At 33.7% G+C, this 7,551-nt stretch overlaps 1 long non-coding RNA gene across 1 annotated transcript; it reads left to right on the forward strand.

The window, feature by feature from the left end:
- The first annotated feature begins 4,689 nt into the window (after positions 1 to 4,689).
- Positions 4,690 to 7,085, forward strand: LOC149426359 (uncharacterized). The gene is made up of 4 exons (XR_016303136.1): positions 4,690 to 4,720; positions 5,286 to 5,450; positions 5,560 to 5,633; positions 7,076 to 7,085. It is a non-coding gene; the product is annotated as an uncharacterized LOC149426359 (long non-coding RNA).
- The last annotated feature ends 466 nt before the right edge of the window (positions 7,086 to 7,551 follow it).

Below are 7,551 nucleotides of genomic sequence, written 5' to 3' on the forward strand. Positions count from 1 at the left end.
TTAAACTTCACTATTAAATTTCACTATTTCGTAGGTAGGTACTTTCCTTTCGGTTATCTCATCTTTTATTCCATTAATTGTTTAAGCGATTTTTAAGGGAACATTCTGTATTGTGCTTAAAGGTATTATAAGGATATTTTTCACTTGCGCCTGTGATGAAAATTTCTTTTCTCGGACCTTTTCCTGATATTTTTATACAATAATAATAACAAACATTTTATAAATACTTTTCCTCACAAATCTTACAGTTATAATATCCCGTTATTTTTCATTATATGAGAATATGCATAGACCTTCATTTGTGAAAAATCACCTCAGGAGCTTGCGGGTTAAAATGTTTTAAAGTGGCAACTCGGTAAATACACGCAGTACAGTAACGCCTGAATCATTCGAGTTCACCAGGTGTTCAAAAGTGATGGTCGCTCAGGGGAGTATTGATTTTCCCTGATTTCTCTGGAGTATATAGTATTCACTCTCATTCGCCAACATGGCCATCCCACGCCACCCTCCCGTCAGCGCTGGAAAACTAAAGAAACGAATCTCTGCCCTCAAGGTAAATAACATGGTAAGCAAAGTCATCTTTTTTCTGGTAGACACATTATTTATTTATCTATTTATTACTTTATTATCGCCCTTTTCAGGTACTTTTACATATGAATAGTACAAATTATGTATTAATACAGTACATATTTATTATGCATAACTAAACTGTCTCAGTAACAATCATTTGTATTTGTTTAGTGATAAATTGAAGATATCCACTATTCGGTATAATTCTTTCCCTCCATAAGTATTCTGGGCAATGGGGAATACGTATAGTAGTTAGTACCAGAATTTTCGCACTGAAATAAATCTCAACTTCTAGTATTACGTAGTGGAATCCGAAAGCATATCATTGCAAGCAATTTTGGACTATCAAATGCATCATTAATAATTTTATATAGAAATACTAAGTCAGTGGGGGAACCAAGGGGGAGTAGACTCTATCGTCGTGGGGCCTTCAGGGAACCAACGGGGAGTGGACCCTTCCACCATGGGGCCTTTGGGGTACCAAGGGGAATTGGAGAGGAGAGATGAGACCCTATTTCCTCGTGAAACCTTTAGGGAACCAAAGTGGAGTGGAGCGGAGAGACGAAGCCACCTCCGTGAACCCTTGATGAGTCTGAGGGTCTCCACAGAACCAAAGGGGAATGTAGAGAAGATTTGAGGCTCACTTCCTTAGTGGGGCCTTCAGTGAACCAAGGGGAATTGGAGAGGAGAGATGAGACCCTATTTCCTCGTGAAACCTTTAGGGAACCAAGGTGGAGTGGAGCGGAGAGACGAAGCCACCTCCGTGAACCCTTGATGAGTCTGAGGGTCTCCACAGAACCAAAGGGGAATGTAGAGGAGATTTGAGGCTCACTTCCCTAGTGGGGCCTTCAGGGAACCAAGGGGAATTGGAGAAGAGAGATGAGACCTGGAAAGACACATTGTGGAACCAGAAGACATAGCTACATATCCAATGACAAACCTGGTGAACTTTACAAAAGGGACCGGGTGACTGTTAAAGGAATGAGGTAAAATGGGAGAAAGCAAATAGGTCTATGGCCTAAGTGCTCATGGGAACTATATTTAAACCGTCTCCGCTCTATAAATAATAATAATAAGTCAGTGAAAATCCTTCTGTCAGACAATTTACTTACTTTACAATTTCGATTGCTATACGACAGATAACCATCATAACATTAATTAATCTGTTATCATTGAAGATATAAGATAATATTACTCTCAAACGAAAAATATGAAACAGAAAAACTTCAGTCGCATTGAGGAATTTAACCCTCACCCTTTTAGGACTTCAACTTTTATCTCTGACCACTGAGCTTAACCTGAACCTATCCCCTTCAGTCATATATACTTCGACTAAGAACTGCAAACATTCTTAACATATTTTTTCTTAATTTATTTCTAGCCGCTATCTTCATCCCTACTGTGCAACATATTTTGTTTAAGATTTCTTAATATTATATTTGATGATAAAATATTACAATTTGTGGTTTTACATGGTTATTATGTTATTAAAGTATTAAATAATTAATCGTTTCATTATTATTTATGGTTGGCGATCTTTTCCTGATGGTAACACCGTCTTTCCAAGTGTTGTGAATTCTGCTTTACTGGATGGACAACGTATAGTATTGATGATATATTGAGTTAATAAGACGTGTAACACTTGTCCATCTTTAAACGAATATTTTGGAAAGCCAAACAGTGGCCACCATCAGGGCAGATGGGACAACTAAACTAGATTAAATACATTACCAAAATTCTGTTTAATTTTTGCTAAAGAATATCAATAATACACAATATTTGTCATGCCGCAAATCCAGGAGCAGTTTTTGATTGAGCACACGAGAGAGTTTTGTGATAAGACGAGTATCCATGGTCTACGATATGTGACTGAGAAAGGTTGCCACTGGCTGCAGTCCTTAATATGGGGGACATTCATCGTCCTTGGCGGTATCTTCTGCGTTATTCTAATGTATCTCGTATGGAGCAGATTTTCAACAAATCCCACTATTACTGCGGTAGGTTATTCAGTAATTACTATGTATTATGCAGATAAGTTGATATAATGGGATGTAAGATGATTGAGTACCTACTTACCGCCTGATTCATCCGTTCATCTGAGGACTATTTTCAACAATGCTTAAATTTATTTACGTACAGATGTCCAATGAGGTTGTATCCATGTTTTAATGACCTTTAAAATGAACAGTGGTAAAATGTATTCAATTGTGTCACCAAGTAAAAGTATCGGCTAGAATCATTATGACCCGATCTAAATCAGATAAATAAATACTCATGATGTGCGAATAACAATGAGGTTTGATTTTCATACCAGGTGGAAACCATTAACTACCCAGTGTGGAATGTGCCATTCCCATCCATAACAATTTGTGATGTAAATAAAGTTCACAAACCTAAAATAAAAAGAATCAAAGATATTTTGTGAGTATTTTTCCGCTGGTTCATAAGATGAAATTTGTCGCAGTCATAACTTTATGTCAATGTACTTACGACAAGAACATTATTGTTTTAGACTCTCAAATAAAATATCGGAAACTGAAGCGAATGAGTTCTTTTCGTCACTGAGTTATCTGATAAATTCACATCACTTTACGAAACCATTTGTAAGAATATTCGAAATATTAGACGATGAGGGGATAACTGTCGAAACTTTGATGATCGAGGTGAATATAAAAGTTATAATTTTTTTTAATTTGTAGGTTCAAATATTAATAATTGTTCTTCTTTGAGGCGAAAGTAATGAGGAAGAAGTAATGCAAAATAAAATATTTTTAGATTAAAAATTTGAAGTAATGCAAAATCAAGTATTTTTGGATTAAAAATTTGAACGCTTAGAATTTTTCAACAGAGGCTTTTGAAATAATTCATCGAGAAAAAGTCATCCCTATATACACTGCTTTAAAATTCGAAATCTACTACTTACGAAACCATTTTCGGTTATGTTTTTATTGTGAAATATAGAAAATTATCAAATTATTATAAGCTAAAATTAGTTGCCTGAAATATCCATACAAATTGAAAATATAATCTGGTAACTTATTTTTTAACTTGTACCTAAATACTAGGGTATTGTAGACCATTATTTTTTAATGATAATGTAATGTTTATACGATAAGGTTTTATGCATAGCATAAAGGATAAGAAATAATTAAAAGCTACAATTATTCGCCTGAAATAGCAATACAAATTGAAAATATCTCAAGAGTAAAAATAAATGCCGCCAACGGGAATTGAACCCGCACCTTCTGATGTCCAGTCAGGTGCTCTGAGCTACGACGGCTTATTTCCAACACGCCAAATAATTCAATGTGTACTATTACTTCAATCAACACCTACTGCTTATTATATTTTTTTAACTCTAAACAACCAACTTTATTTTTGTTGGAAAAGCTTTGTTAGTGCTCAAACAACACAGGCTTGTCCTAGTGAGGTTAAAAATTCTAACGTAAAAAGATAAAATGTAAAGAAAAAAAAAATTATTTGGTTAATTACATATTTATTTACTTAATTTCCCACTAGTGGAAAATTAAATTCTTTAGAAGATGATCCTAAAACATGTACGTAGTTATGACTAAACTTCGCAAAATAAAATAAAACACACTGTTTGGCGACGTTTTTTTCTTGCATAAATCAAAACAGGCACAGGTGTTTAGTGGAAATTAAAACCTTCTGGCCATCTAAAGGAGGTGTCATTATTAGCGGGCTGATTCCAAATGTTTCACGGCGTAATGCATCGCTTTAACAATTTTTTTCACAGTTAATGCTGCGGTGCCAAGAAATGATGAAAAAGTGCACATGGATGGGAGATGAAATCGATTGCTGGAAGCTGTTCAAAACCATCAAAACAGATGAAGGGTTTTGTTGCTCATTCAACTACCATCATTCCAACGAATCTTTTGATAGGTTGGTTATTAATTTATACATTTGTATCTCTTCTTTGTTATTTAACACCTTCAGAAATATCAATTTTCAGCTCAAAACTTCATGCTAATTATTTTTTAATTACAGAGAAAATGAGTCACAAGCCTCGGAATACAGGGACAAATTATATTACACGGCAGGCGCTGGGATACACACTGGCCTGAACATTATCATAAGTGTCAATGAGTCTAATTATCTTTCAAGTACAAGACTTGTTCCAGCTATTATTGTAAGATTTTGTGTTTTGACTAACTTGAATGGCCGCTTACATCAATCAAAACTTTGTTTCTTGCTTCATTCACAGTCCTTCCATATTTTTTATTACACCATTATAGGCATAATAAATAGTCAAAATTTGACTAAAAACTCTACGCAAACGTTATTCAACAGATCAACATGAATTAGAGGAGCTTAATCTATTCTCAAAACCGCCTAAACTTTAAATACAACCCTTAGCGAAAGTTGTTCTCAGTCGCATTAGTTAAACTGAGATCTGGCGTTTGAGCATTATTAAAAATTATTTAAACTGAGTTCTGGCGTTTGAGCATAACTAAAAATTAGTTAAACTGAGATCTGGCGTTTGAACATCATTGAAAATAGTTAAACTGAGATCTAGCATTTAAGTATCATTGAAAATTAGTTCAACTGAGATCTGGCGTTTGAGCATCATTAGAAATTAGCCACTGCTCAGTTTCATTGACGAAAGCATTCGTCATATCATGTATAATATTAAGGATAACTATGTAGATAACTGAGGAATTTAAACGGGTTATTTTTCTATGTATGTCATTTAGGTACTCGTCCACGATAACTTAGATTACCCGGAGATACGAACTCTGGGAACGATGGTTCAAATAGGTGAACTGGTTCACATTCCTGTGGAACCTTCGTTCATTGACACCACAGAAGATGTCAAAACTCTCCATTACACAAAAAGAAACTGTACTTTTGATGACGAGGTAAGAATGACTGATTAATTTGACTTTATTTTCAAATATAAAAAAATGTCGATATTAGTATGTCATTATCAATTTGGATTTTTAAGTCAATTAATTTTTGTAATTTCAGGAATCCATCTCTATCGGAGCATACGGCTACGAGAATTGTGTTATTGAGTGCCGTATGGATAGCATAGTGGCATTGTGTGGATGCATTCCATTTTACTATAATATAAATTATTATAAAAGTAACACCACAAGAAAATCTACTTCAACGGCCGCTTTTACCAAATATTTATGCTGACCTATGTGAAAGTTAATCTCAAATGTCCAATAATTTTTGAACAGTAGAAGTCTGGACGGGTTTTTTCGAAGAATTTGAACAATTCTTCAAATTTCAAAGTTAATTTTTAAGTTCTGTGAAGGATTTTTTCAAGTTCTGTTATTATTTCAGTTCTGTAAAGCAACTAGACTATAATGATATAATAACAGAACTTGAATAGGATTTTCACAGAACCCAAAAATGTGCGCTGAAATTTGATGAATTGTTCAAATTCTCCGAGTCAAGATTCTGTGCATTTTGTGAACACTCCATGTCGAAATGGAATTGAGCAAACATTCTCTATAGTTAAATTTATATCTTACAAAGCTATCGCTTAGTTAACGATTGGTGAAAGTGACTGTTAACAAATTAAGTGGCTTATATTTGTTACCATTTTACTCAATCGCAGAAATTTTCAGATCGCACGGTTCCGTTTTGCAAACTACATGACGCAGATTGCATTAAAAAAAACCATCGTAAGAAGATTTTAACGTTATCCGAATAAAAAATAGCAAATCAGTGACGTGTGAAATAATCCCATTTTTGAAATTTTAGGATTATTGTACACGTTGCAATCATCCGAAGATTCTCATATCACAAACTCTAGCTTTGGCCTGAACTGCATATGCTTTCCTACATGCGACGTGAATTGGTATGATTATTCAACGGATATGGGAGATATGGTTGATATTGAAAGGTAAAAGAAAATAGTTAAAACACTATCATTTTAAAAGTTTTCAGACGCGGGTTCAATCCTGTGCTGCATGGAAACTAAATAATTATTAATAAGAATCTAAGCTAATTTATTAAAAATCTCTTCAAATTATTGGTAATCCAGTTATAAATGGGATTGCTGGCCGTTTCCCTACTTTAAGTAAATTCGTAATAATATCGAAACACGTGTTCATGTACCTGCATTTGGCTCAATAGTATATAATGACGAAATACGGAAATGTTGGGATTTCTATGAACACTTCTTCCGACATTGTAATAATCCATTGGTATTTTACTGAAAGTTTATCAGGAAATCTATGAATTCATTCGTTGAAGGCCTGCACTCTCGTTTTTAACCGGATTACGAATCATTTGAACAAATTCTTAAAAAATTTGCAAATTTTTTTTCAGTAATTTTTCTCCGTGAAATGAATTTTCTCAATGAAATTTCCAATTGATAATAAAATAGTAAATAAATTTGATGTATTGAGTGCAGAGAGGCCTTAAGATTCGTAAAGATTTACCAGTTAGTTGATAAAATTTAATGTTTTGAATGGAGAAATGATATAATTTGTAAACCAGATATCACTGATGTTATTTTTGATTGCAGATATATCTAATCAAATCATTTTTTTTCAGTGAAAATTATAATATGAGCAATATTATTTCCCTGCACATCTACTTCATGGAATTCAGTTGTCTGAAGTATAAACAAAGCAATCTTATAACTTGGGATGGCCTTTTTGGTAATTGAAACCAAATTTATTTTAATTAATATATCATGAATATTTAATAAATTATTTTTTTGGTATAATTTCGATATGCGACAGTCAAACATAAATATAGCAACTTCACAAACGAACAGATTAGTTACTTACCTGTAAACTGCTATAACTTGCAAAAAATATAAAACATGTAAATAGTATTATGTTTTTTTCCTCAACAGCGTCGTTTGGCGGAATTTTCGGACTTTGCCTCGGAGGATCAATTCTTAGCGTTGTGGAAATATTTTACCATTTCACCATACGGCTTTACATGTCATATACCAAACTCTTGGAAAGAGAAACCAAAGTGAACAAACAAAAT

The sequence above is a fragment of the Hesperophylax consimilis genome, chromosome 1, assembly GCF_061612785.1.
Source record: "Hesperophylax consimilis isolate HC1 chromosome 1, BYU_Hcon_1.0, whole genome shotgun sequence".
Lineage (NCBI taxonomy): Eukaryota > Metazoa > Arthropoda > Insecta > Trichoptera > Limnephilidae > Hesperophylax > Hesperophylax consimilis.